This window comes from Tachyglossus aculeatus, chromosome 4 (assembly GCF_015852505.1).
Source record: "Tachyglossus aculeatus isolate mTacAcu1 chromosome 4, mTacAcu1.pri, whole genome shotgun sequence".
Classification (NCBI taxonomy): Eukaryota; Metazoa; Chordata; class Mammalia; order Monotremata; family Tachyglossidae; genus Tachyglossus; species Tachyglossus aculeatus.
In genome coordinates this window covers 125,706,178-125,733,756 of record NC_052069.1, presented here as the reverse complement: position 1 = coordinate 125,733,756, position 27,579 = coordinate 125,706,178, and the positions used below count along the sequence as shown (strand labels likewise).

The 27,579-nt window shown below is 49.9% G+C and overlaps 1 protein-coding gene across 3 annotated transcripts in view; it reads left to right on the top strand.

The window, feature by feature from the left end:
• RGS3 (regulator of G protein signaling 3) overlaps window positions 1-27,579 on the top strand; it is a 159,916-nt gene that overhangs the window by 96,111 nt on the left and 36,226 nt on the right. Inside the window, exon 1 of one of the 3 annotated variants that reach the window (XM_038745093.1) lies at window positions 16,784-16,812. The exons of the other annotated variants lie outside the window; for them this stretch is intronic. The gene's annotated coding sequence lies outside the window, so the exon portion shown is untranslated. Of the gene's footprint in view, window positions 1-16,783; window positions 16,813-27,579 lie in introns of those variants that run through there. 3 annotated transcript variants of the gene reach the window in all.

Below are 27,579 nucleotides of genomic sequence, written 5' to 3'. Positions count from 1 at the left end.
TCAGAAATGACATTAAATGGAAAGCGAGGCTCAGGAGAATTACATTTCTGGGAAGGCGGAGAGCTGGCTGCCTTGCTGGTGACCTCTACTCTGTCTGTGAGGCTGGGGGCAGCTGGGGTCCTGCAGAGGGCTCCAGGCCCAGACTCAGCACATGGGAGGGGGCTGGAAGGGCAGGGACACTGCAACTGTGAGTAGTTCCGCTCTTTAAGCCCCCTCCCAGCCAACCGGGGAGAACCGGGGATAGAACTGGGCAGGGTTCTATCACCAACTTCCCTGGACTCCCAAACACCAGCACAAATAGGGTGGGAATGAGAGGGAGGAGACCCTGAAGAGCCACACAGGGACGAGTGGAGTCTGAAATGGCAGTTTCTAGCCCAGTTGTGGGTGTCACTCCTCCAGCTGGCTCAGGACTCAGGTCTGCAGCCTCATTCCCACCCACAGCTGAGCCTTAGAGACAGTGCGTCTCGGTAGCTCCTGACTAAACCGGGTCCCCAGGGTTTGGCAGTGCAGACCCTGGTCCCCCAGCAAAATGGAGCATGGGGTGAGGAGCATGGACGTGAGCTCCCCAAGAAGCCCCTTTGGATCAGTGACTGACAGGCCAACCACTAGGACCACCTCCATTCCCACAAGAAACATCAGTGAACTGATTCGTCTCCAGCAACCGGCTTCTCCGGGTGGGTCTTGAACCACTGCTGTTCAGAATGAGCAATGATACAACCATCACCAGCGAATTGCCTTTGAAAATCCTAACTTCGGGAGCAACTTCCACCACCTCACCTGGATGTCAGTCTGCCAAGCCTGCAGGGCCTTTTTTTCTGATGGTCTAAGTGCCCTAGTTCATTGTCAGGAGCCAATCACATTGGGGCCATTTGAGTACCAAAGGATCATTGGTTCCTGTCCCAAAGAGAGTTATCCTGTTTTGTTTTTTTTTAGATCTGCATCCCTTTATAAAGTGTGTTATTTCCTGGTCTACTAGTTTTACCCCTGCCAGCTCTGTGGGCTTTGGGGTCATGAGCCCGCTGGTTTACAAGTGTTGTTTTTTTAATGCGGGCATGCATAATTCCAGCCTGCCCTGCCACCCTCCAGATGTAGGGCATCAGGGTTTCTTGGCAAAGGTCAGAACTGGCTGTGGGAGAGAGAAAGGGAGTATGACTGGCTCTTGGGTGCCCACTGCATTCAGCCGAGATTGTGGGGAAGCAGGTTAAAGATCAGCCCAGGAGCTCATTATGATGAGAGATTCTCCACTCTGCATGTCCCTTTCACTGAGGTTTCTGCAATTGCCTGGAATTGCCGCCAGAATCCAGAGCGTATTCAAACTGAATGACTGAGTCAATATCAATTGAATTTCAGATTTCAACCTAAAGCACCAGACGCTTTCTGGAGAAAGCTCTGCATCAGAACTGTTGGCTGTTCCTTGGGCAAATGGGAGGTTGCGGGACCACAGTGGGGAGCCCCAGTTAGTAGCTTCTAAGTTGTGCTCCCTTTAGGGCTTTGCCCCTTCCCCTTTTCTTCTCCTTCTCTCAGACTTCCTTCTTCCTGTTGCTTTCTTCCTTCCCCTGTCCCACCTACCCAGACTTTGGAGTGAGGGGAAGAGGAAGCCAGGCATCAAGCATCTTGTTTTTCCAGGTGACTAGATGTCTGGGCCCTCAGACTTGTTTAGTATAGCCAAGATGCTTTGCCTCTGACACTCTGCAACCGGGAAGTGGGATGCCCCCAGCCCCTCCTGCCACTTCCTCTCCAGCTCAGTAGGAGAGTCGGCCCCCTGGCCCACCTGAGCTCTTCAGGCCTCTCCAGAATCCAGAGCAGAGCCTGGCTGAGCCGTGTTACCGCCACCAACATTCTCAATGCATCAGTTCCCCATCAACAGCGGACATTTACTGAGAACTCATTGGTGGGCCACTGCCCCAGGCTCCACCTGAACTTGGGGAGTAGCTACGGCTCCCGTCTTCAGAGAACTTGCTATCTAAGAAGGAGGCAAAAGGGATCCTAAGGACAACAGGATCATGTGTGGCCATGTTTGACTTTTAGAGACCCATTCCGTTACTCACACTACTTAGGGCAGATAGATATACATGTAGTATTCATTCATTCAGTCGTATTTATTGAGCACTTACTGTGTGCAGAGCACTGTACTAAGTGCTTGGGAAGTACAAGATGGCAACATATAGAGACGGTCCCTACCCAACAGCGGGCTCTCAGTCTAGAAGGGGGAGACAGACAACAAAACAAAACATTAACAAAATTAATAGAATAATAAATATGTACAAGTAAAACGAATAGAATAATAAATGTGTACAGGTGCTGTGGGGAGGGGAAGGAGGTAAGTCTGGGAGGATGGGGAGAGGGAGGAGGCGGGGAGGAAGGAGGGGGCTCAGGCTGGGAAGGCCTCCTGGAGGAGGTGAGCTCTCAGGGCTTTGAAGGGAGGAAGAGAGCTAGCTTGGCGGATGTGCGGAAGGAGGGCATTCCAGGCCAGGGGGAGGACGTGGGCCAGGGGTGGATTTAGAGAGGTTAGGAGGGCCAATTGCCAGCTGTGTGACTTTGGGCAAGTCACTTAACTTCTCTGTGCCTGTTACCTCATCTGTAAAATGGGGATGAAGAGTGTGAGCCCCCCATGGGACAACCTTGTACCTCCCCGACGCTTAGCACAGTGCTTGGCACATAGTAAGCTCTTAATAAATGCCATTATTATTATTATTATGGGAGGTCTACTATGGGAGGCACTGGAGATTGCTATATGAATAGCAATAGATTGCCCCACCACCACCACACCTGTAGACTGTGAGCCCGCTGTTGGGTAGGGACCGTCTCTATATGTTGCCAACTTGTACTTCCCAAGCGCTTAGTACAGTGCTCTGCACACAGTAAGTGCTCAATAAATATAATTGAATGAATGAATGAATGAAGCCAAATTTGCAAATGAACGGACACTAGTCCATGTGAATGAATGAATGAATGAATAATGAAGCCAAATTTACAAAGGAACGGACACTAGTCCATGTGTGCCCAGGGATAGAGATGAGTCTGTGTACATTACTAATTCATTCATTCAATCAAATTTATCAAGCACTTTCTGTGTGCAGAGCACTGTACTAAGCGTTTAGAAAGTAAATTCAGCAACAAATATGGGGAGTGGTCCATGTGTGTACAGGAATAGAGGTAAGCCTATATTACAAACTGAACTGAGTCCATGTGTATTCAGGAATGGAGACAAATATATGTATCTATACTAATGGGGCTGAGTCCATGTGTATTCAGAGATGGAGACAAGTCTGTGTACATACACTAATAGGAACAAATCCATGTGTGTACAGGAACAGAGATGAGCTGATAAACCTCAGTCCATGTGCATATACTCTCCCAAGTGCTTAGTACAGTGCTCTGCATGCAGTAAGCTCTCAATAAATACAATTGATTGATACAGAAATGAGTGCAAATCTGTGTACTAACGGGGCTGAGTCCTCATGCATACAGGATGAAGAAAAGTCTGTGTATAGAATAATAATAATTATGGAATTTGTTAAGCACTCACTATGGGCCGAACACCGTTCTAAGCACTGGGGTAGATAACAAGGTAATCAGGTTGTCCCGTGGAGCTCAAAGCCTTAATCCCCATTTTACAGATGAGGTAACTGAGTCAAAGAGAAGTTAAGTGACTCACCCAAGGTCACACAGCAGACAAGTGGTGGAGCCGGGAGTAGAACCCACGTCTTCTGACTCCCAAGCCTGTGCTCTTGCCACTAGGCCATACTGCTTCTCCATACAATAAGGGAACTGAGTCTGCCTGTGTGCAGGAATGGAGACAAGTCTGTGTTTCGCTAATGGGGCTGAGTCCCTGTGCATTCAGAGATGGAGACAGGTCTGTGTATATACACCAATGGAGCTAAGTCCATGTGCACACAGGAACAGAGATTAGTCTCTGTGTGTCCAGGAATGGAGATGTACCTGTGGACATTCCCTACTGAGTCTGACTCTGGGCAAATTCAGGAAGAGAGAGAGAAGGGCCCTTGTCAACAGGCATATGGAACCTTTGCCATCAGCTTAAAGAAGCTGAGCAGGGATCTGGAGGGTGGGGACGACTATTGTTTTCCAGTTTGGGAGTATTTCATGAGCTTGATGTTGACTGCTGGAGGGGCGGGTGGGGGCGAGGGGCGGGACTGGTGGGTGGGAAGAGGAGGGGCCTTGTATCCAGACAGGGAGGGGCTGAGCCTTTGCCCCTGGGTACTGCCCTTGGAAATGCCAGTGACTTGCAGGCAAAATAGCAATAGCAGAGAATGGTTTAGCTCATAACTGCTCAGCAAAGTTTCCAAGTGTGCTGGCTTGGTTCTAAATTCCTGGCTGCTGTGTTGGAGCTGAACGAGTGCTGAGGCCAAAGCAAATCACCTGAAACTTGCAAACCTTAGGCTGGGGAAGAGGCCTGCTGTGAAGGCAACTCTAAAAATAGCCACTGGGATGGAGCAGAGCGAGGAGGAGGAGGAGGAGGAGAAGGAGTGGGGGGGTGCAGGTCAGAGTGCACAGAAGCCTCTGGTGTGATACCTAAATGGCTTATCTGCATTGAAGAGCAGTCCCCACCCACCACCACCCTCCTCCTTCCACAAAGAGCCAGGCTTGGCTCTCGCTCCCCAGATAATAAGGCTATTTTTTCCTGCTGTTTCATCAGAAGGCTCCACATTTGGAAAGGGCTTTTTCTCGTTGACACTGGCAGGCGTGGAGCCTGGGAAATACTGTGTGCCGGATGCGAAGACACTTCCTGTGAAGCCGCCTGTCGGCCTCCTTGGCTCGGGCGAGAGGCCCCTTGGCCTTGACCCCTACCGAAGTCTTTATTTCAGCTCCAATTTCTTCACGTTCCAGGGTTGTCTCTCCCTCCCTGAAGCCATGGTGCTGCTGCCCAGCCTGGGCTTCTGGGGGGCCCTGGCCACCCCCCACCCCCCGCCATTCCTCCAGCCAGTTGGCCATCAATCAGATGAGCCTTCCAGGCAGAACTTCCATTACAAGGGGTCACTGGCTCATTCCTGCCAGGCTCCTGGGTAACCACTGTTTGAAAGCATGGCTGCCCCCAGGTTATTTATGGGGCAGCCAGCAGGGGCATGGAGGGAAATTCCAGCAATTTGCCTGGAGGATCGAAGCATCCAAACACTAAAGGGGTTGGGGGATGATAAGGAGGCTCAAGAGAACTGGAATTAGGTTTTTTTCTTTAAATTCCAAGCAGGTGATAGGGTATGGATCTTTTCGGGAGTTGAAACTCCTTGTGGGTTTATCCCAGTGATGTGTGACTTCTGCTTGGAGTGCCCTCTGGGCCCAGAACTCCCCATCCTGGATACCCCTCCCAGCATGCTCTTCTAAGTGCTGAGGACAGCTAGAGGAAAGATAGACACCCTCCCTAACTTCCTAATGGAACCAACGGAATCAACACAGTTGCACAAGTAAGCCCACAGAAGTAAAACATAAGTGGCAGGACCATGAAATATAAAAGATAGAAGAACATAATCAATTGTATTTATTGAGCACTTACTTTGTACAGAGTACTATACTAAGCACTCAGGAGAGTACAGTACAACAGAATTAGCAGACAGGTTCCCTGCCCATAATTAGCTTACAATCTAGAGGGGGAGACAGGCATTAATATGAATAAATAATTTATAATATATAATTTGACACAACAATACAAACCCACACCAACATCTTATTACTGAGATACATAATCGTACTAAGAAGTTTTGGGAATGGCTGAAGCATTGGGAGCTAGGTGAGCTTAATCTGGGAAGACTTCTAGGAGGAGGTGAGTCTTAAAGGAGGATTCATTCATTCATTCAATCGTATTTATTGAGCACTTACTGTGTGCAGAGCACTGTACTAAGCGCTTGGGAAGTACAAGTTGGTGACATATAGAGACGGTCTCTACCCAACAATGGGCTCACAGTCTAGAAGGGGGAGACAGACAACAAAACAAAACATATGGACAGGTGTCAAGTCGTCAGAATAAATAGAATTAAAGCTAAATGCACATCGTTAACAAAATAAATAGAATAGTAAATATGTACAAGTAAAATAGAGTAATAAATCTGTACAAACATATATACAGGTGCTGTGGGGGGCGGGGAAGGAGGTAGGGCCGGGGGATGGGGAGGAGGAGAGGAAAAGGGGGGCTCAGTCTGCAGAAGGGGGCTCAGTCTGGGAAAGGGGGATGGGGCCCAACTGGTCATGTGACTTCCAGCCTTGGGCTTTCTGAGCCCCTCTGCTACCTACACAGGGTGCATCGCCCATCTGATGGGCGGAAGGTTGGACTGCGTTCCCCAAGTCTGTTAGACATGTTCCTTGGGAGCTAGGCCCCTAGGCAAGCTGATATTTCAGAGGGGTGGGATTACGAGTAGGAGCAAAGCACTGCTGGTCCCTCGGCTCCCTTTCTGGAAAAAGATGCAAAGCTCTGCCTATTCTCCACAGGCCTCCTGCCCCGCCCCGGCTTTCCCCGAGTAGTCCAAGCCTGGTTAGGGAGTCCAAAGCCTCACGGGGCTTTGAGGAAGCAACTGGCCTAGTGGAAAGAGTTTGGGCCTGGGAGTCAGAGGACCTGGGCTCTAATCCCGACTCTGCCACTTGCCAGCTGTGTGTGACCTTGGGCAAGTGACTTCACTTCTCTGGGCCTCAGTTCCCTCATCTACAAAATGGGGATTCGGTATCTGTTCTCCCTTCTATTTAGACTGTGAGCTCCATGGAGGACTTTAGTCAATCAATCAATCATTTATTGAGCACTTACTGTGTGCACAGCACTGTACTAAGCACGTGGGAGAGTACAAAATAACGGAGTTGGTTGGTTATCTAGTATCTTCCCCAGCACTTAGTACAGTGGTTAGTATATAATAGGTGCTTAACAAATACAATAATTATTTGTATTTTCAAGGGCTGCTCTACATCTGGTTTCTGCCATTTTCTGCCCATACAGCAGGGGAAACAGCAGCCAAGTGAGGTTGGGGTGAGGTTAGGGTGACAGTAGGGCCCAGAACTCAAGTTATTAATAATAATAATAATAATAGTAATAATGGTTTTGTTAAGCACATACTATATGCCAAGCACTTTTTGAAGCACTGGGGTAGATGCAAGTTAGTCACAGTCCCTGTCCCACCCAGGGCTCACACTCTTATCCCCATTTTACAGATTAGGTAACTGAGGCCCAGAAAAGTGAAATGACTTGCCCAAAGTCACACAGAAGACAAGTGGCAGAGCCAGGATTAGAATACAGGTCTTTCTGACTCCCAGGCTTGTACTTTTATCCCCTAAGCCATGCAGCTTCTCTCTTTAGGCACCGTTCTCAGCACGGGTAGATACAAGTCAATCATGTTGGACATAGTTCTGTCCCCACGAGGCCCCCAACCACCCTCATCAGCTGCTGATGCTCTGATGATTCCTTCCCTTCTGCCCATCTGTTGTACACACTTGCTGCCTCCATTTCCTCTCTTCCAACTCCCTTCTTGGTGGTCACAGTCTAAATCCCCAGAGGATTCTGGCTCTTGGTCCAGGGCCAATTGTTAGTGAGCAGGCTGGAGCAGGGCTGGATGGGGTTAGGTCATCTTGCTTGGAGTCCCAGTGGGCCTGGTAGGAGGCCCAGAGCCAGAAGCGTGTCTGCTGTCCATCTGACATAGGTTACGTGGGAGAATCTGATACATTAGAAGCAGCGTGGCTTAGTAGAAAGAGCATGAAATATGATTGAATGAATGAATGAATGAGCTTGGGAGTCAGAGGACCTGGATTCAAATTCCAGCTCTGCCACTTGTTTGCTGTCTGACTTTGGGCAAGGCACTTAACTTCTCTGTGCCTCAGTTACCTCATCTGGAAAATGGGGAGTAAGTCTGTGAGCCCCACTTGGGACAACCTGATTACCTTGTATCTACCCCAGTTCTTAGAACAGTGCTTGGCACACAGTAACTGCTTAACAAATACCATTATTGTTATTAATAGTTCATAGATCGAGTAAATCTCTGCCCACAAAGAACCTACTTAGGCATATGCTCATGTATATATACCCAGTTTCTCCTTCATCCTGCCTGTAAATTATCTGTGTCTGTTTTCCCTTGTAGATTGTAAACTCCTTGAAGGCAGAGATATACTTGATCTGTGTATTGTATCGCACTCTCCCAAGAGCTTAGTATAGTGCTTTGCACACAGAAAGTGCTCAGTAAATAGACTGTAGACTATAAGACAGTAAGTTCATCCTCTAGACTGTAAGGTCATTGTCTGCTGGGAATGAGTCTGCTAATTCTGTTATATTGTACTCTCCCAAGTACTTAGTACAGTGCTCTGCACACAGTAAGTGCTCAGTAAATACTATCAATTGACTGATTAGATATTGATTGACTGAATGTCCTGATGGAACTCTCCATCTTCAACACTACCTTCCCCATCCCTGACTGGTTTCCCCCCACTCCCCATCCAAAGTGCCCCCAGCAGAAACCACTCATCGATGGATTGACCCAATCCTCCCCCACCCTCCAGCCCCCAGGGAAGTGCTGGATTTTCCATCTGCATGGCTTCCTGGGGAGAAGGGTTTCCATGTGCTTGCCCCTGGCCATGGGAATAATAATAATAATAATGGTATTTGTTAAGTGCTTACTATGTGCAAAGCACTGTTCTCAGTGCTGGGGGAATACAAGGTGATCAGGTTGTCCCATGTGGGGCTCACAATCTTAATCCCCATTTTACAGATGAGGTAACTGAGGCACAGAGAAGTTGTGACTTGCCCAAAATCATGCAGCCGACAAGCGGCAGAGTCAGGATTAGAACCCATGACTTCTGACTCCCAAGCCTGTGCTCTTGCCACTGAGCCACACAACTTTCCTAAGAAACTTTACTTGTTTGTTTCCTGTCACTCTGCAGTTTCAATAAGTGCCCACTGGTGCCTCTGCTGAGTGGTTTGGTGAACAAATAAGCCCCAGATTCCCAACCCATTCAGACTCTTCCTTCACTCTGATAGGAATCTGCTGTGGAGCTGGAGCCAGGGTGGTACAAAGAAGACGGCACAGTGGTGTAGTTAAAGGGGATCAGAGGGGTAAAGTTAATCTATCAGTGGTATTTTTTGAGCACTTACTAAGTGCAGAACACTGTATAACGCTTGGAGAGTACATTACAACAGAATTCTAGACTGTGAGCCCATAGTTGGGTAGGGACTGTCTCTATATGTTGCCGATTTGTACTTCCCAAGCTCTTAGTACAGTAAGCGCTCAATAAATATGATTGAATGAATGAATTAGCAGACATGTTCCCTGCCCATAACGAGCTGAAAAATAAAGGAAATCACATTTGTTCAGGTAGAACAAGGAATCTTGGGGAATGGGGTATAACGTGGGCCTCCCATCTAATCTGGGATATAGTAATCACAGCAATAATAATTGTATTATTTGTTAAGCACTTATTATGTGCTAAGCACTTTATTCAGTGCTGAAGTAGATACAACATAATCAGGTTGGACACAATTCTTGTCCCAAACTGGACTGACAGTCTATGGGGGAGTACAGGTATTTAAGCCCTGTTTTAATCATTGGTATTTATTGAGCACTTACTGTGTGCAGAACACTGTATTAGCCACTTAGGCACTTGGGAAAGTACAGTACAATAGAGTTGATAGACATGATCCCTGCCTACAAGGAGTTTGCAGTCTACACCAGAAAGTTAAGTGACTTGCCCAAGGTCGCACAACAGGCAAGTTGGGGAGTTGGGATTAGAACCCAGATCATCTGACTCCCAAGCCTGTGCTCTTTCCTCTAGCAGCCTAAAGGCATCCTGGGCAGGAAACTGGCAGCAGAGAATCAGGAACATCTCCCCGGTGGAGCTGAGAGCTGAAGAGTTGCCAAGGGCAGACAGAATCTCACATGTTAGGAATTGAAAATGTGCAGACCCAGTCAAAGATGTTGTGTTGTCCAGACTCACTGGGCTCTCTGCTGGCCCTGATTCTCGATTGCCTTTTCCAGAACCTTCCCATGATCCTACCTGGGACCGGCAGGTGGGGGTCTGGGCTTGGTCCATGCTGGCGGATGGGTGCACTATGGGGCAGGGACTCTGGCGTCCACTCAGGCAGCTGGGCTGCCTGCTCTGATGTGAAATGAAAACAGAAAGTTCAGGAGGTCCAGGCAGTTGGAGGGGGTGGCGAGGGGAGGGCACCGTGAACATGCGCCATATGCCACATCCTTGGCACCATTGGGTCTAGAGCCCTGCCTTCGCGACTGGGATGCCCCCGAGGACAGCTGCCTCAGTCACCCTGCCTGATTTTGCTGTGAGGACACCCCCCTCCCTAGAGCACCTGGGAACTGAGGAAAAAGCTGCTCCTTGGAAGTTAGCCACAGTCACCAAGGGTAGATCTGAGAGTGTGAGAGGTGGGGAGAGTAGAGCTGAGTTGTGGGTGGAATAGGGCCAAAGGACCAGGTCCTGAGAGGGTGAGAGCGGAAGGTCGGAATGCTGTGGTCTTTTTATTTTATTTTATTTTTTAATGGTATTTGTTAAGCACTTACTATGTGTCAAGCACTGTTTTAAGCAGTGGGGTGGATACAAGTTAATTAAGTCTGACACAATCCCTGTCTCAGAGTCTAAGAGGAACAGCTACCCTCTCCGGTCCATACTTTGCTGCTCCCCACTCCTCAAAAACCAACGATTACCCATTCCTCTTCACCTTAAGTAGAAACTCCTAACAGTTGGCTTTAAGGCATTCAATCAGTTCTCTCCCTCCCTCTACCGACCTCTTTCTTGCCCCCTCCCTCTGCCCTGGAACTCCCTCCTCATTCATAGTTGACAAACCATTATTCTCCCCATCTTCAAAGCCCTTTTTAAAGAAAAATGGCATTTGTTAAGTGCTTACTATGTGCCAGGCACTGTCCTGAGAGCAGAGGTAGTTACGAGCTAATCAAGTTGAACACAATCCATGTCCCACAGGGGCCTCACTGTCCCCAGTTTACAGATGAGGTAATTGAGGCACTGAGAAGTGACTTCCCCAAGGTCACACAGCAGGCGGGTGGCAGAGCTGGGATTAGAACCCAGGCCCCTGACTCCCAGAACCGTGTCCTTTCCACTAGACCATAAATAGCAAAGACGACTGTTGGATAGACACAGCCTGGGAAGGTGGAGCTTAATTGGAGCGTACCTTCTGGAGTGGGGTTTTCAAGAGCACTTTGAAGTCAGGGAAAGCTGCACTTGGTGGATTTGAAGTGGGTGGGAGTTCCAGACAGGGGAAAAGGGGTGAGCAAGGGGCCAGTGGTGGAAGAGTTGAAAACAGAGGCGGGAGAGTGGTTCCCTGGGGATGTTGTGTTCCACAGAGTATCAAAGGGGTTTTCAATAGTCTAACCCAAGTGAAACCTGTGCAGGGGGTCAAACAAAGCAGCAGTGACTCAGAAGCTGCTGAGAGCCAGGCATAACTGCTGAGTGTTCCTAGAGTGGTGCTATAGTTTGAGTCACATGAGGCTTAACCAGGACAAGGAGCAGGTGAGGTTGAGGAACCGAAGGGACACCGTTTGGCAAACGTGGTGCACTGGCAGGACACGGGGGGCTTTCAACAGAACCATGGAGATGCTGTGGAGTCTTTACCTACTGCTGGGACACATCCAGCACCTAGTAGGAGTGGTAGCAGCATTTATTGAGTGCTTACTTGGGGCATTACACTGACCCCGCTACTTGGGAGAACAGGGTAAAGAAGTGCGATGTTTCCTGTCTTCTCAAAAGCATCCAAGCCTGGATCTCCAGTCTCCTGATGGCCCAGGCAGTTTTTCCTTAGGGTCCATCTTGACCTCCTTCTGGTAGTGTGAACCATCAAAATGGCTGCCACATTTCCACAGTGGTCCTGGAATCCCTGGATTTCCTGGCTGCTTGAGAGTCAGGCAGAGGTGAATTCTCTCTCTTGCTGCTTGCCAAGCTGTGTTGTGTCATGGGTTCACCCCCTTAATCAATGGTCTGGGAGCTCCCTTAGGTCCTTTTATCTGCGCTCTTCCCTTTCTGGTGATGTGAGTGATTTCCCTGGTCTGGCTAGGGCAGCCGATAGGGCTCTGGGCTCTGTCTGCTCTGATGGGACCAAACGGGCACCTGCAGGGCTGTCAGGGTGCCACCACCCTGAAAACCCAGGGGAGAAGAGGAATAGGAGACAGTAAATAGGTCTACTAACTGTTTGTATTGTATTCACCCAAGCATTTAGTATAGTGCTCTGCACAGAGTATCAAGCATTGATTGCTTGATTGATTAAGCCAGACAGAAAAGGATGCCCTGGAATGACCTTTCAGCATTTTATTCCAGGCTCCCCAAAAGTCTTCCTTGTGCAAACACTAGGGCAGGGATGAAAGCATAGCCATCCCTCTGCCCAGCAGTCAGCCCCAGTGGCTCTGTTTCTGCATCCCAGACCCTTGGCTTGACCTGTAGTGTCTCCACGTGAAGGGACAGCTCCTGAATTCTTAAGACCCAAAGTACATGGGATAAGAGTCTGGGGGATGGACAAGGTGACCACTCACAGCCTGTTTTACCCTCAGTGGTGACTGCAGCCAGTTAGGTGAGGACAGCTAGCCCATGCCTGGGTTTTCTGCCTAGCTGGAAAATAAGACTTTTGCATGCAAACTAGCCAAATGTGGAGGTTCTGGTGGGGATGGGCACCAGATTCTGGCACTATAGAATCACCCGTCTGAAACCCAGAGGAAGAGGAAAGGAAGCTCCAGGGAGCTCCTCACTGTGCCAACTGCCCTGGGCACAGTCTGCTCCTGGACCATGGTGGGGACCATGGGATGTGGACAGCTGGAGCCAGCAGCATCCTGAGAGCAGGGTAGGGAGTAACCTCGGGATGGCCCCTCTCCTCACCCACCCCAGCCCCTCAGAACAAGGGATTTGAGTTGAACTGTAAGCTCCTTATGGGCAGGGATCCTGTTTAGCAACTCAAGAAACAGTGTGGCTTAGTGGATAGAGCACAGGCCTGAAACTCATAGGGTTTTAATCCCAGCTCCACCACTTGTCTGCTGTGTAACCTTGGGCAAGTCCCTTAACTTCTCTGTGTTAAAATGGGGATTAAAACTGTGAGCCCTCATGTGAGACGTGGATTGTGTCCAACGTGATTAACCTGCATCTACCCCAGCACTTAGTATAGTGCCTGGCTTATAGTAAGCACTTAACAAATGCTATTAAAAAAATTCTACTGTATTGTACTGTCCCAAATACCACAGATGGATTGATTCATCATGCCTCCCATTTGCCTACTTGCTTCCCCCTTTTGCGTTCTTTCTCCATGCTGCTCTCTCCCTCTCCCACCCCAAGAGTCAGCTGTTGCCCTGCTGAGCTCTTCTAGTCAGCTGTAGACAACAGGCCTCTGAGAGTCCTGTCTGCTTGGTGTCATCCTCGACTCCGCTCTCTCATTCACCCCTCACATCCAAGCCGTCACCAAAACCTGCCGGTCTCAGCTCCGCAACGTTGCCAAGATCCGCCCTTTCCTCTCCATCCAAACCGCTACCCTGCTAATTCAAGCTCTCATCCTATCCCGTCTGGACTACTGCACTAGCCTTCTCTCTGATCTCCCATCCTCGTGTCTCTCTCCACTTCAATCCATACTTCATGCTGCTGCCCGGATTATCTTTGTCCAGAAACGCTCTGGACATATTACTCCCCTCCTCAAAAACCTCCAATGGCTACCGATCAATCTGCGCATCAGGCAGAAACTCCTCACCCTGGGCTTCAAGGCTCTCCATCACCTCGCCCCCTCCTACCTCACCTCCCTTCTCTCCTTCTACTGCCCAGCCCGCACCCTCCGCTCCTCCACCACTAATCTCCTCACTGTACCTCGCTCTCGCCTGTCCCGCCATCGACCCCCGGCCCACGTCATCCCCCGGGCCTGGAATGCCCTCCCTCTGCCCATCCGCCAAGCTAGCTCTCTTCCTCCCTTCAAGGCCCTGCTGAGAGCTCACCTCCTCCAGGAGGCCTTCCCAGACTGAGCCCCTTCTTTCCTCTCCCCCTCGTCCCCCTCTCCATCCCCCCGTCTTACCTCCTTCCCTTCCCCACAGCACCTGTATATATGTATATATGGTTGTACATATTTATTACTCTATTTATTTATTTATTTATTTATTTTACTTGTACATTTCTATCCTACTTATTTTATTTTGTTGGTATGTTTGGTTCTGTTCTCTGTCTCCCCCTTTTAGACTGTGAGCCCACTGTTGGGTAGGGACTGTCTCTATGTGATGCCAATTTGTACTTCCCAAGCGCTTAGTACAGTGCTCTGCACATAGTAAGCGCTCAATAAATACGATTGATTGATTGATTGATTGATTGGACAGTTCCCATCCTGCTGAGCCAGATCACTGTCCGGCTGGGAAGAGTCTTTACCCCAGTGCTGTTGACTAGCCCATAAGCTCACTAAGGGCAGGGTATGTGCCTGTTTTATTGTTGTGTGGTACTGTCCCAAATGTGTAGCACAGTGCTCTGTGCACAGTAAGTGCTCAAGAAATACGATTGATTGATGATGCTCATTTATCTCCCCATTTTCCCCCACCCCCATATCCCTCAGCATTGGCTGCTGGAGGAAGGGGGGAGGAGAACCATGGGAATGAGAGCATCCAATTGTCTTATGTCCAGCAGTACCCCTCCCCCACAATGCAGTGCTCTCCCTGCCCCTGCCTCCCACTCACCCAGCCAACACTCTCCCTCCCGGGCCTCCCCCCTCCTCTTGCTCCTCCTCATCCTCCTCTGGCCATGGACTTAAAGGGGCAGGGCCCCCTTGCCCATTGGCAGAGGCTGAGCAGCTGCACCCTCCAGCGCACCCTCCCATCCTCCTGCTTAGCCTGAGAGTTGCTCATTATCACCTGAGAGAACACCTGACTGAGACTGTTAAGCCAGTCTTGGATGTTTGGGGAGGTGGGGGGTGGGGCGGAATCCATCCTTCAATTAACCCTATAGGTATTTTTTTCTATGATAGGCCAGGCCAGAGCAGCGTAAATCCTCCGGTCACTCTGAAGAGGGCTCGCTTCCCTTGCTGGTGGTCCTTTGCCTGGGCATGCTGGGAACCATCAGGAAGGGGATAGGAAACAAAGCAAAAGACCGAGTTCTGCCCCATTAGAAATCATATTACACCTGCCCCTGGAATACCGTGTGTTGTTCTGGCTACCTCATCTTGGGAAAAACCAAACTGAGCTGAAGAAGATGTAGGGGAGGGCCACTGGGATGCTGAGGGGGATGAAGCAGCTTCAGCTTGGTATTTGTTAAGTGTTTATTATGTGCCAATCACTGTTCTAAGTGCTGGGGTAGATAGAAGGTAATCAGGTTGGACACAGTCCCTGTCCCACATGGGGCTTCTGTGTCACCTTTGCACTTGGGTCTGTATCCCTTTAGCATTTTGATACCCCATCCTTAGCCCCCCAAAGCAGTTAGGTACTTATCCTGATACTTTGCTACTTCCTCTATCTGTAATGTATTTTAAAGTCTGTCTCCCCCACTAGATCCTTTGTAGATTCAGCTCCTTGGCAGGAATTGAATCTACCAGTTCTAAGGTATTGTCCATTCCTAAGCATTTAGTATAGTGTTCCGCACACAGTAATTGCTTAATAAATACATTGATTGATTGATTAATAGGAATGGCAGGTACAGGGTAAACATGTGATTGTTGTTCCCCAGATTCCCTCTCAGTGGACAAGGGGAGACCCACAGAAACTGCGGAGTGTCAGGTTCAACACCAGCACAAGCCAGGAGCCTGAACCTGTGGAATCCATCCCCCCTAAGTAGCTGGAAACACCAGCAAGGTCCAGACCTGTTTGCATAGTCCAGGGACCAGCAGCCCTTGCTCGGACTTTGGTAGTGAGAGACTTTTCAGCCTGATGCACATCATGTTTAGGATGTTGACAACAGTGAACTTTTCATTGGAAAGGGAGTGTGTCATGTCATTTGACATGTGCAGAGCTGTCAGACACCTCATAGAGGAGGACGACCCACACGTGGTCCTGCTGAGCATTCTCGGGGGGCTGCTTGCAGGGACAGAGGAAACTTCAGGCTGACCCAGGAAAGTGTCTTCCGGGGCCACATTTCCTAAGCTAGGTGACTTCGGGAATGAGGCTACTGACTCAGAGTAGAAACTGAAGTCAATTCTGGGGAGGTTTGTTGGGGGTGCCGGGAGTTCCAGGTGGTTATTGCACCTTCTTGAACGGTTTACAGAAACCGTTATTTTTCCATCCCTCCCTATCCAAAAGCATCACTTAGTGGTGCCTGGGGTGGATCTGCAGTAGCTTAGCAATAGAAGACGATTTCCTGGATTGTCGATCGAACTGGTTGCAAAGTCAGTTTGCCCTCTCATTCTATTGAGCAGTGCCTGTGACTTTAATCTTTCTCTTTCAGCTCCGCTCACTCAGACAGAAGGAGCCCAGCCAGAATGCACTGAACAATATCTGGCCCTCATGGAGCATTAGCAAATGGGAAAGGCGCTGATTTGGTGCCAGGTCCTCACTGAGTGTGAATGATGGATGCTTCTCTCACTCGGGAACAGTGTCCCAAGACACCAGGGTCCAGGCCAGCAAGAGCTCGGCATGCTAGCTCCCAGTGAGCAACTGGCCAGAAACTGGCATTTGTGCAAATGCTGGATAGTTAGAGCTACAGAGAGTGTGTGTGTGTGTGTGTGTGTGTGTGGTGCCTGTGCCAGAGAGGGGAGAATGTGAGACAGTGTGCCTGAGAGACTGTCTGTGTATGTGTGAGTGAGTGTAGCAATTGCAACTTTGTGATTCAGTCTCTCCGCGGGGTGAGAGCCATTGTTTCCTTGGCTTGGATTCTTTGTTTTTACCCAGTTTGGTCGGGACAAGCCTGGGGAAGAATCCTGTTCCTGAGATCAGAAAGGTAAACTGCAAGGGAGAAAGGCGGCTTGGGCTGTGACTTCACCTCCCGTAGCATCAGATATGACAGTAGTTCAGAAGACAGTCGTGTAGTTTTGTTTTCAGGACCAACTAAAATTGGTTTCTTCCTTTCCGCTGCCAGAGGGCAGGACAGGCGGGGAGAGCAGGGGGCGGGGTTGGGGGAGGCAGGGGAATGGGAAGGGGGTTGGGGGCGAGGTAAGGCTGGAGGAGTAGATCAGGAACAGAAGGCTAGCCACTCGCTGCTTTTATCAGCAGGTAATGGCCCTCTGGGGAACTTGGGCAGCTCCATAAATAGCACGGTGGACACAAAGGCTCCCTGCCTAGGGACCCTCTTGCATGTATGTGAGGCTTAGCGTGTGACAGCAACACCAGGCACTGCTGCGGCAACGGCAGCAGCGGCACAGCACAGCTCTCTGCTGCCAGAGATCCTCCGAGCTCGGAGGTGGCCGCGGTCCGGACACAGGCATCCTTCTGCCTGGACGAGCTCATGAGCCCATGGTTTGGAGGCTCCTGCTCAGAGAAACTGGATGTGTTCCCCGTCCCTCAGGACTGTGGGCCGGAGCTGATTGCAGAGCGCAGGAGTTAGGTATGTGTTTGGAAGAGTTGCTCGCCCACAGATGCTCTTTTCCTCCTTTCTGAGTCGGCCATTGATGCAGATGCTTCCTGAGCTGGACTGGGTGGGTGGCTTTGTGGGGGGGGGGGGGGGGGGGGCGTGTGTGTGTGTGTGTTGAGACAGCAAATGGTTTGTGCGTAAAGCAGTCAGCTCCAGCTCCACTTGATTTCCTCATGGAACTTGCCCTCTGGTTTTTGCCGTTTTGATCCCAGCTGGTTGGGTCACCTCATATTGCAGGTGGTTGAGCAGGCAACCCCGTGGTGGGGCTCTATCAAACAACTTTGCAAGTGGTGTTGAGTCAGCTGGTCTGGGTTCAGAGGCAGCAGGTGGGAATTGAAAGGCCAGATGGTGCCATGGAGTGTGGCTTGCCAGATGTCAGTGGGGTGAGAAATTCTAGGGTGCAGCCCGAGTGCCCAGTAAATCTGGATTTTGCCTTGGCCCTGGGCCCCTCTCCTTCCCTCCCCCTGAAGGACACCTTACAACCCAGCAGGGAGGAGACAGCTGACTGGGAAGCTTAACTGGGTCCTGCTTGGGGCCAGAAGACAGTTTAATGGCCCCAGAGCCGACCAGAACCCAGGCTTCCAGTCTTCCGCCACTTCCCCTGTAGCAGAGCTGAACTGGAGCATGGCAGGTGCCTCTCAGTTTCTGGCTCCGGTGGACAGGAGCTGACTTGAAAGGCTAGGAGGGTTGGGAAGCCTCGGGGATCCTTCCAGTCCATCGATGATATTTCAGCATGGTGATTGGAAAGGAGCAGAAGGGGAGAGGAAAATCTCTGGGTCTAGATGGGCACTTGTGGCAGGACAAATCCCTCCCTGCCTTCTTCTTCTTCTTCTTCTTCATCATCATCATTATCATCAGTATTTATTAAGTGCTTACTGTGCAGAGCACAGTACTAAGCACTTGGGAAAGTCCAGTCCAGTAAAGTTAGCAGAGCAGGGGTCAAAGAAATAGGGGTGGTGTCTCCACTTGGCCCAATTAGTCATGTGATAAAGCTGCAGCCTTGATTTTTCACCAGTGTTCCAGCTAGCCCTCCCCTTCCACATCCAGGGGTAGCCCTACTCTGGCTGGGGTGGCCCACTCCACCTCCAGGCCTCCCTCCAACACTAATTATGTCTGTTGGTTTGCCCAGGTAGGAGGGAGTCAGGAGGCTATTTCTCCCTCTGGCAAATACAGGTCTGGGGCCCTTGGGACTGTCCACCATGCTGCTTCCTCTCCCCCATGTTGATTTCCTCCCCGGGGATCCCTGTGGGTCTAAGGGCAGATGTTGCAAGTCACCCATCAGGAGCAGGAGTTCCTCTGGAAGTTGCTTGCCTTTCACATGGTGACTGGAACTCTTCCTTCTCTTGTCCCCTTGACCTGTCCGCCCCCTGCACCCCAAGCTGAGACCCTGTCCAAATGCTCGGCTCTCGGGAGCCCTGCTGGGACAAGGCAAGGATACCACCTGGACCCTGGCCGGTCGGTGGATCCAGGTGGTTTTGGTTCCTGGGGCCACAGAGACATTTTGACTCATGGTTTAAGGAGAAATTCGGGTGCCTGGGGCTTGGGGAAGGGAGGGAGGGATCCGAGGCTGGGAAGGGACAGAAAATTGATTTTGGGTGACGTTATCAGTCAGCCAGTCAGTCGTATTTATTGAGTACTCACTGTGCCGAGCACTGCACTAAATGCTTGGGAAAGTATAATATAACGATATAACAGACACATTCCCTGTCCACAAAGAGCTTACAGCCTAGAAGGGGAGACAGACATTAATATAGATAAACTTACAGATAGGAGTATACGTGCTGTGGGGCTGGATGAAAAAAGGAAGCAAGTCAGGGTGACACAGAAGGGAGTGGAAGTATGGACTGGAGTGGGAAGAGACAGGAGACTGGGGGCTCAGCAAGGAGGCTGATACAGTAGTCAAGGTGGGGCAGGATAAATGATTGGATTAACGTGGTAGCAGTTTGGATGGAGAGGAAAGGGTGGGTTTTAGCGATGTTGTGAAGGTCGAACTGACAGGATTTAGTGATGGATTGAATATGTGGGTTGAATGAGAGAGAGAAGTCAAGGATAACATCTCTGGCTTCTCCCAGCACGGCTTCCCATCACCGCCCTCAGAAGGTGTCTGTGTTTTTCAGTTTGATAGAGGGAGGAATCCTGGGCCCCAGGCCCCGAGCCAGGTTTCTACTGGATCCAGAGGCCCTCTGGCATCAGGCCTTGCTACTGGGTGGGAGCACAGAGCCCAGAGCATGGCAGGGGTGACAGCTCTTGACTCTGCAGAGAGCTGCTACTAACCCCTCAGCCTGAGGACTCTCAGTGTGAGGGTAGCATACCGCTCTGGTGGCCAGACCCGACCTTGCTGGCAAACTTCAGGCGCAGCCTGCTGTGATCATACTCAACTGGACTAGAACCCCATAAGATCAGGAGGGGCTGTGGGCTACGTGTCAGAGAGGGTGGGGCCTGTGGAATCTGGGACCTGGCTAGTTTGGGCTGGGGTGGGACTAGATTGGCCTGGGATCCGGCTATCCGGGATTGGGGATTGAGCTGGTGGGAATGATTGGTGCTGGTTTTGACTCAGCCTCATGGCTTCACCGTCTTTCTGAACCAATCCATCCATAGGTGATATTTACTGAGCAACTCCTGTGTGCAAAGCACTGAAGGAAGCACCTGTTGGGATATAAGAGAGCTAAGCAGACACAATTCCTACCTTCCAGGAACTTACAGTCAAGTAGGGGAGATGGGCATTAAAATAATTTTCAGGAAGAGAAAGAACAGTGGCTACATTTTTGAGTTAGTGCTTAAGTAACAAGACATATAAACCTATAGGTCCTATATCTCCCTCTTCATGTCCGACAGACAATTACTCTCTCCACCTTCACAGCCTTATTGAAGGCACATCTCCTCCAAGAGGTCTTCCTGGACTCTCCTCCCACTCCCTTCTATGTCACCTTGATTTGCTCCCTCTATTCATCCTCCCTCCCAGCCCCACAGCACTTAGGTACACATCTGTAATATTATTTATTTATATTAATGTCTGTCTCCCCCTCTAGAATCTAAGCTCACTGTGGGTAGGGAATGTGTCTGCTTATTGTTGTATTGTACTCTCCCAAGTGCTTAGTACAGTGTTCTGCACACAGTAAGCACTCAATAAATAAGACTAACTATAGGGTATATGAGGTATGGACAGAAGTGCTCTGGGTAGCTGAGAATGCACAAGTGTGTGGGTAGCACAGAAGCACTGAGGTGAGCAGGGTGAGACATGTAACCCACAGAGAACAAAAATGAATCAGGGAAGGTCTTCTGGAGGAGGAGTAATTTCAGAAGGGCTTTGAAGGTGGGGAGAGCTGTGGCCTGCTGGATTTGGAGTGGGAAGGAATTCCAGGCAGGAGGAAGCGCAAGAGTGATATTTCGGAGTGGAAGAGGTGAGAATGAGGCCTGGTGAGAATGTTAGCATGAGGGGAACGAAGAAGGTGGGCTGAGGTGTAGTGGGAGATGAGAGGTGGTATATAGGAAGGAGAGAGCTGATTGAGTGCATTAATGCCAATAGTCAGGAGTTTGTGCTTGATGTGGAGAGGAGTGGGCACCTGAGAATTTGGGAGACATGTACAATGACATTTTAGAAAAATGATCAGGCAGCTGAGTAATGTATGGACTGGAGAGGGAAGAGACTCAAGACAGAGAGGCTGATGCAGTAGTCAGTCAGTCAATCAATGGTATTTATTACTCACTGTGTGCTTACCGTAAAAAGCATTTAGAGAAGCAGCATGGCTTAGTGGAAAGGCACGGACTTGGGAGTCAGGGGACGTGGGTTCTAACGCCAGCTCCACCACTTGTCTGCTGTGTGACCTTGGGCAAGTCACTTAACTTCTCTGTGCCTCAGATACCTTATCTGTATAATGGGGATGAAGACTGTGAGCCCCACGTGGGACAACCTGATTATCTTGTATCTACCCCAGTGCTTAGAACAGTGCTTGGCACATAGAAAGCACTTAACAAATACCGTAATAATCATAATAATTTTTAATAATAGTAAGCACTCAATAAATATGGTTGATTGATTGATTGATTAATGATAAGTAGAAGTAGTGTGGCCTACAGGCAAAAGCATGGGCCTGGGAATCAGGAGGACCTGGGTTCTAATCTCAGCTCTTCCAGTTGCTTGCTGTGTGACTTTGGGCTAGACATTTTTTTCTCTGTGCCTCAGTTTCCTCAACTGTAAAATGGGGTCTCCCTCCTACTTAGACTGTGAGCTCCGTGTGGGACAGGGACTGTTTCTGAGCTAATTAATTTGTACCTACTCCAGCACTTAGAACAGTTTTTGACACATAGTAAGTGCTTAACAAAATACCATGAAAAAAAAATTCCTGCACCAGCATAGAGGCAGTTTGGATGGAGAGGAAAAAGTTGATTCTGGAAATGTGTGGAGGAAAATGCGACAGGATTTAGCGACAGACTGATTATTGGAGTTGAAAGAGAGGGAGAAGTCAAAGATAATGGCAAGCGGGCCTCATGGGCAGGTGGAATAGTGTGTCAATTAAAATGGGTAAGTTAGCTGGAGAAAAGGATTTGGGAGGAAAGATGGCAAGTTTAGATTTGGACTTGTAGAGCCAGAGGTGCAGGACGTTTCTAGATTGCAAACTTCTTGAGGGCAGGAATCCGTTCTACCACCCTTTTTATACTGCACTCTCCCAAGCACTCAGTGTTCAAAACACAGTAAGTCCTCAATAAATACCACTGATTGATGGATTGATTTCATTGATTGACGTCCTAGAGGTACGAGGAATTGAGAAAGGACAACCATGGGAGCAGGTGAATGTAAAGTGAGAAGGGAAGGAGACTCAGGAAGAAACGTGAAGGATATCCACATTTAGGAGGTGAGAAGCTGAGATAGAGATGGCAAAAAAGACTGAGAATCCAGGAGAGAGCTATGTCAGTAAAAACCAAGGTTAGAAGGTGTTTCCAGGGGAAGAGTTGGCCCACAGTATTGGAAGTAGCCAAGAGGTTGAGGAGGATGGAGTAAAGCATGTTAGATTTGGTCAGGAGGAGGTCAGTGGAGTGAAGAGTCCAGAAACTGGATCAGAGAAGCTAAGAAAGGAGTTGGAGGAGGGGAAGTGGAGAAATTTGGACAGGAATGGGAGGAGAGAGGCGGGGTAGTAGCTAGAGGGTGCAATAGCACCCAGTTAATTTTTTTTAAGGTTAAGGGATATATGGGCGTGTTTGGAGGCAAAGGAGAAGGAGCCATCAGTGAGTGAGCAGTTGAAGATAGTGGTCAGGAGGAAAGAAGAGTAGGCCAAATGTTTTTAGAAGGAGAGAGGGGATGGCTGTGGAGTCACAGGTAGCGGGTGGATTTTAAGAGCAGGCATGAGATCTCTTGCCATATAGAAAGGATGAAGGGGAAGGAAGGTGTTGGGGAAGGAAGGTTCACCTTTGGGGGGGCTCATGTCCAATGGTTTCAACTTTGTCAACAAAGCAGTTGACAAGTTCTGTCAGAGGCAAGAACAGGGTAATAGGCTTGGGAGTCGTTAAGGAAGGAGAAGAAATAAATGTTACTGAGCAGAAGAGAAATCAGGGTTAAATGCATTCAAAGCAGATGAAATAGGCCTGACCCCTGGTTTTCTGCCAGCAGTGCTCAGCAAGAAGAGAGCAAGAGCTGAAGAAGCATCTATAGAGGTGATCTAAGGCCGAGGTGTGGGGGTGTGAGATCAACCGAGGGACCGGGGCAAGGGGGTTAAGTTAGACAGGGTGGGCAGAGTTGAGGGCGTGAGTCTGTGAATCCGGAGACGAGAGGTTGGGTAGGGAGTCCAACAGGGGCATGATGGCCTGGGATAAATGGAGGAGACCTAGAGCTTGGAGGTCTTAGTTGGACAAGGAGTGGTTTGGCTGTGATGGGGAGAGTGGTTGAGATGGCAGGGGAGGAGGTTGTGGTTGGAGAGTGGGATTTCAGATTTGGTGAGTTTAGATTAATGATGATGAAATCCTGGGTGTGTTCACATTGGTGGTGGGTGAGTTGGGACAGGGCAGGGGGTCTGGCCTCTGGCCTGATGGAGCAGTTGCTCTTGATGCCCCTGGTGCCAGCTGGTCCTCCTGCCACTACCTGCTGGAATGGTGCTGAATCACCCTCTCCTGCCTCCATCCTGCCCCTGTTCTGTCCCCACTGTGGGGTTCCCTCTCACCACACAGCAGCAGATAGGTTCTGTTCTTGGCTGTCTCTGGGGGATCTTGGGCAAGATAATAATAAAAAAATAATAATAATAAGCACTGTTTTAAGCACTGAGATAGATACAAGGTAATCAAGTTGTCCCATGCCGGGCTCACAGTCTTAATCCCAGTTTTACAGATGAGGTAACTCAGGCACAGAGAAGTTAAGTGGCTTGCCCAAGGTCCCACAGCAGACAAGTGGCAGAGCCGGGATTAGAACCCACATCCTCTGACTTCCAAGCCCGTGCTCTTTCCACTAAGCCACGCTGACAGGTTTGTTCCCTGGCTTATTTTCCCCATCTGAAAGGACCCTCCCTATAGAGTACAGGTGGCTTTCTGCTTCTCAGGGTGGATGGGTGAGTGTGGGGAGGTCGCAGCCCAGTACAGTCTCCATCTGCCAACACTCCCATCGCCTGGTTTCTGGAGCAGGGGTCGGGAGGGGTTGTGGGGAGAGCATGGCCCATGGCTGGGAGAAAGATAGGGAAGCCATTTGATGGTCTTTAAGTAGGATTGTTCCTTGCCCAAGATTGTGTGAATGTGTGTGTGGGTGTTGGCAAGGGGTTAACTGGTGTTTTTGAATGTGCCTAGAGAAGGAGGGAACCAAAGCTCAGTGGGGAGCCAGGGACCTGACTTGTCCCCCTCTTTGGCCCCTTGCCACCTCTTCCTGTAGCCCTCTGGGCTGAACCTGGAGCTCCTCTGGCCTCCCCACCCCTCAGAGGTAGGGGGCTGAGGGTAGCTGGGGAGAGCCGGGTCTGGATATGGAGGTGGGGTTGGTGGTGGAGCACGAGCAGTGCTGTCTCCAGGATGTCGTCACTCTGGGGAAACCGAGGCTTGTTTTCCTTTCAGTCCCAAGGGGCAGAGAGGCTGGTGCCATCCAGGGTATTCTGCAGTGCTATTGGTTTGAGGAGACACTGATTGGGAGATCCCACACTGGAGCCGACTCCCCAAATAGAGATGTTTTGCCCCTTTTGAGGAGCCGGTGGCCCCAAGTCCTTGCCCACTCAGGAACCCTCTAGGAACCTCAAACCCAGTATGAAATCCAGCCTGGCGTCCCATTGACAGCAGGGGACACCGGAGGTGTGCTTATTTTGGGGATGGGCTGGGTGGAGGCATTAGGAAGGGGGTCACTTCCCAACTCTTCCTTATGCCCTTGAGCAGAGCAGCAGATATAGCTGTGACACCCATTTCCCCTTCCTCGCCGATCCCCTGACCTGAGGCTCGTGGCAAAAGTTCCTCTGGGAGGAGAAGTTGAGCTTTGAGAGGGCTGGATGGGGGCTGACCCCTCCTGCTCAGCCTCGTTCCTGCCCCACCCCCTCCTGGAGCCTCCTGGAGGCTCCAGAGGACAGCTGGGCCCCCGCGGTCTGGCAAGCATCCAGGAGGTGGGTGGGCTGGGGGCTCGAGCCCACTCTCTGCTCCCTGAAGGTGTCAGAGCTGAAGGGAGGCGGGAATGGGTGTGAGGTCCCACCCCTCGCACACTGGAGCCTCCTGGTCGGGGGAGGTTGATTCCAGAGAGGCCCTAGCAGACCGGGCTGATCCAAAGGCCAACTGAAAGAGGCCAGGTTTGTCCCAGATCTCTCAGTGCCCTCTGTCTCAGGGCTGAATGGGGTGGGGCTGGGACTGGTTTTCCAGATCCCGGCCTGAGCCCAAGACTGTCCCATCAGGTTCTGCCTTGGTAGGCACTCTGGGAATTCTGCTGATCGGCTGGCAGCTCTGGGACGCAGCTGACCCTTAGTTGGTCCTGGGAGATGAGTCTGGCTGGCCTGTCCACTCCAGTGCTGTTTGGGCTAGCCTTGTTTAGTCTAGCAGGGGAGACAGACACTGAATAATAATAATAATGATGATGATATTTGTTAAGAGCTTACTATGTGTCAAGCACTGTTCTAAGCGCTGGGATAGATACAAGCTAATCAGGTTGGACACAGTCCCTGTCCCACATGGGGCTCACAGTCCTAATCCCCATTTTACAGTTGAGGTAACTGAGGCACAGAGAAGTGAAATGACTGGCCCAAGGTCACACAGCAGACAAGTGGCGGAGCCGGAACTAGAACCCAGGTCCTTCTGACTCCTGTATATATGTATATATGTTTGTACATATTTATTACTCTATTTATTTGTTTATTTTACTTGTACATATCTATTCTATTTATTTTATTTTGTTAGTATGTTTGGTTTTGTTCTCTGTCTCCCCCTTCTAGACGGTGAGCCCACTGTTGGGTAGGGACTGTCTCTATATGTTGCCAACTTTTACTTCCCAAGCGCTTAGTACAGTGCTCTGCACACAGTAAGCGCTCAATAAATATGATTGATTGATTGATTGACTCCCAACCTGTATCCACTAGGCCATTCTGCTTCCTTGTTAAATAATTTACAGGTAGGAGGGATGAGGAAGGGGGGATATGGTTACAAGTGAGAATTTAGGAAGTAGGTCATGATATGTACTGAAGAGCTATAGGTGGTTGGAAGTACACAAATGCTTAACTGTTGGCAGGCAGATGCTGACCCAGCAGCTGGGGACTCTAAGTGAGGAGATTAATAATGATGACATTTGTTAAGTGCTTACTATGTGCAAAGCACTGTTCTGAGCGCTGGGGAGGTTACAAGATGATCAGGTTGTCCCACGGGGGGTTCACAGTCTTAAGCCCCATTTTACAGATGAGTTAACTGAAGCACAGAGAAGTTAAGTGACTTGCCCAAAGTCACACAGCTGGCAAGCGGCAGAGCCGGGATTTGAACCCATGACCTCTGACTCCCGAGCCCGTGCTCTTTCCACTGAGCCACGCTGATCAGCAAAGGCCTCCTGGAGGAGGTGTGATTTCAGAAGGGCCGTTGATGATGGGGAGAGCTTTGGTCTGGTGGATTTGGATGGGATGGGAATGCCAGGTAGGGTAAAGAGAGCAATAGATCAGAGGCGGGAGAGACGAGAACAAGATATAGTGTGTAATTTAGCTTGAGAAGCAATAAGGTTGTGATCTGGGGTGTAGTGGGAGAAGAGGGAGAATAAGGCCAGGGAGAGCTGATTGAGTGCCTTGTGCCTTGAAGCCAATGGTCAGGAGTTTCTGATTTCAGTGGAGAGAAATGGACAACCACTGGAGGTTTTGGAGAGGTGGAGAGATGTGTACTCGTTGTTGGGTAGGGACCGTCTCTATATGTTATCGACTTGTACTTCCAAGTGTTTAGTACAGTGCTTTGCACACAGTAAGCACTCAATAAATGTGATTGAATGAATGAATGAATGAATGAATGAATGTGTACAGAGTGATGTTTAAGAAAAATAATCCAGAGAGCAGAGCAAGGTATAGACTGGAGAGAGAAGAGACTAGTCAGGGAGACGACTGAGAAGGCTGATGCAGTTGTCAAGCTGGGATACGACAAGCGCCTAAGCACTTGTGTTGGCCACTTGGACGGAGAGGAAGGAGCCGATTCTGGAAATGTGGAGGAAAAATTGACAGGATTTAGCGATAGATTCAGTATGGGGATTGAAGGAGAGGGAAGAGTTGGGGCAATGCTGAAGTTATGGGGGCTTCAGAGATGGGGAGGATGGTGGTGTTTTCAACTGGGGTAGGAAATGTAGGTGGAAGAGGGGATTTGGGAGAGACTCCTCCTTGTACCTCAGTGGTTCCCCTCCTAGACCCCGAAGTCATGTCAACAGGGGCATTCTGCACACATTTCTCCCTCGTTTTCTGCCGATCACACTGTGCCAAACTGGATTGCCTGCTCCCCTCTGCCTGCTTCCTGCTGGGAAATTTTGTCTGACATGTGACCTCCCTACTGCCCGCAGCCTACCCAGCTCCCTGCCCCTCTGCTGCCCTAAAACCTCGCCTTGGGCAAGGTCCAGAAGCTCTTTCACTATCAGTATCACACCAGTGTGGACTGAGCCTACAGTATGCTGAACACTCTATTGGACACTTTGGTGGGGGGGAGTGTACAAAAGAAGGAAATGACAGGGTGCCTGCTCTCAAG